We start from the raw sequence: 2,500 nt of genomic DNA, 5'->3' as shown, positions 1-2,500 counted from the left end.
ATGGTTTAATAATCAAAAGGAAATGAGAGTAAAACACCGGGTATTTTTTTTTAAATATATTCTAGCCATTGCTTAATGGAATAATAAGAAATATTTCTGTTTGTTTCTGTTTCTCTCTCTCTCTCTCTCTCTCTCTCTCTCTCTCTCTCTCTCTCTCTCTCTCTCTCTCTCTCTCTCTCTCTCTCTCTCTCTCTTTCTCTCTTTCTCTCTTTCTCTTTCTCTTTCTCTCAGAGCGAAATAAAGGAATTCTTCAAATATATAACTGTTTTGTTTTCCGTATCAAAAAGAAAAAGAAAAGAGAATAGAAGCAGAAGAAGAAAAAAAGAAGATAAAGAAGAAAAAGAAAAAAGGAGAGGAAGAAGTAGAAAAGTAGAAAAAAGAAAAGAAAAGGGGGAAAGGAAGAAGGAAAAGAAGAAAATAAAACAAGAAGAAGAAAAAACAGAAGACAAAGAAGAAAGAAAAAAACGGAAAACACGAAGAAGAAAACAAGAAAAAGGAAAAAAGGAAAGAAGAAAAAAAACAAAACCTCGAACAACCCAAACACAAAACTACTGAACGGAGACGCTGGACCACAATACGTATCTATAGCGCTTGTGATGAGGACTCTTCCGTTATTTAAATCGGGGTTGTGGTCTCGTGTGAGATGAATAAGGGAGAGAAAAGAGAGAGAGAGAGAGAGAGAGATTGATAGACAGAGAGAGAGAGAGAGAGAGAGAGAGAGAGAGAGAGAGAGAGAGAGAGAGAGAGGTGGGGAGAGAGGGAAGGAGAGAGAGAGAGGGAACACAAAACTGATAAGAGTGACTCAGGATAAACTCTTTAGCATTTGCAAACCTTCTGTGTTTTCTTCCACTACACTTCCTGTAACTTATTCAAACACTGATAATAGCTTATCTTATTTATTTATCTCGTTATTGCCGATGGTCGCGGGTTATATTTGTTTGTACGTTATATATTTTTTTCAAAAGAGTGTGTGTGTTCGTCTGAGCTGTATTGTGCTTGGGGTTTTATGAATGTATATTTCCCGGTGCATGACACGTGGCTGGTGCATGGCAAGCAGTTCAAATGTTATATGAACGAAGGTAATGTTTGCATGGTGAACAGGAATATAATTTGTGTTGATTCGTTTCTTTGTTTACGTGTGTATCGTTGCCTGGTTTACACACACACACACACACACACACACACACACACACACACACACACACACACACACACACACACACACACACACACACACACACACACACGCACACACACGCACACGCACACACACATTCACACACAAACAGACACACACACACACACTGTCGGTGAGACTTTCACATGTAAATTTTCTTTCACTTTTCTTAACATGTTTGAAAGGTATTTACGAAGCGCCTTTTCATTTTTTTTCTCTCTAGACAGACCGACATTGTTATGTAAAATTTCCTTCTTCGTGGTATGAAGTGTTTTTTTTTTCTTCATATATTTCTTATTTTCTTTTTTTTATTCTTGGTTAAAATCATATCTGTAAAAAGTAATAAGGGAAGAGGGAAGGAAAATAGGAAGAGGAAGAAAGATGAGGAGGAGGAGGAGGTGAATAAAGAAGAGGGAGGAGGAGAAAGAGGAAACGGAAGAAAACGAGGAAGAGGAGGAGGAGGAAGAAAAAAATGGATGGAGGAGGAGAGGAAAAGAAATATGAAAAAAAAGACCGAATGAGAGAAGAAAAGAGAAAAAAAAAGGAGGAGGAGAGGAAAAAAAAGAGAAGGAAAAGAAGAAATAGGAGAAGAGAAGGAGAAGAAGAAGAAAAAGGAGGAGAAAAGAAGTAGAAGAACGAGGAGGAAAGGAGGAGAAGAGAAGTAGGAGAGAGAGAGAAAAAAGGGAGAGAGGAAGAGAGATTGAAAAGGCGGCTAATTTGACCCCCGTAATTAAGCCTTCATCTGACCTTATACGGGGTCATTCCACACCAGTCATTAACACTGGAATAATTAACAACTACGACGGTGATTAATAATTTCTTGAAGCGTAAAGACACGCCCTGGCGAGGGTCTCACTGTCTATCTCTGTCTGTCTGTCTGCCTGGCTATCTATCGGTTTATCTATTTATTTGTCTGTCAATCTACCCTAACTTCTAAATCATATATATTTTTTTCTCTTTCTCCCTCTCTCTCTCTCTCTCTCTACTCCCCTTTCTCTCTCTTTCTCCATTCCCCCCTTTCTCTCTCTCTCTATCCCTTCTTTTTCTCTCTTTCTCCATTTCTCTTTCTCTCTTTTTCTCAATCCCCACTCTCTCTCTCTCTCTCTCTCTTTCCCCATTCCCCATTCTCTCTCTCTTTCTCCATTCCCCTATCTCTCTCTTTTTCTCCCCCCCCTTTCTTTCTCTTTCTCTCTCTCTTTCTCCATTCCCCTATCTCTCTCTCTTTCTCTCCCCCCCCCCTTTCTCTCTCTTTGTCTCTCTCTTTCTCCATTCCCCTTTCTCTCTCCCTTCCTTCACACACACAACGCCATCCCCATCCCTAAA

The 2,500-nt window shown here is 39.4% G+C and overlaps 1 protein-coding gene across 1 annotated transcript in view; it reads right to left on the bottom strand.

The window, feature by feature from the left end:
- LOC119568326 (cyclic AMP-responsive element-binding protein 5-like) overlaps positions 1-2,500 on the bottom strand; it is a 24,528-nt gene that overhangs the window by 17,201 nt on the left and 4,827 nt on the right. The gene's annotated exons all lie outside the window — the stretch shown is intronic.

The sequence above is a fragment of the Penaeus monodon genome, chromosome 43 (assembly GCF_015228065.2).
Source record: "Penaeus monodon isolate SGIC_2016 chromosome 43, NSTDA_Pmon_1, whole genome shotgun sequence".
Lineage (NCBI taxonomy): Eukaryota > Metazoa > Arthropoda > Malacostraca > Decapoda > Penaeidae > Penaeus > Penaeus monodon.
The sequence above is the reverse complement of the archived record's forward strand: the minus strand, read 5'-3'. Positions and strand labels throughout refer to the sequence as shown.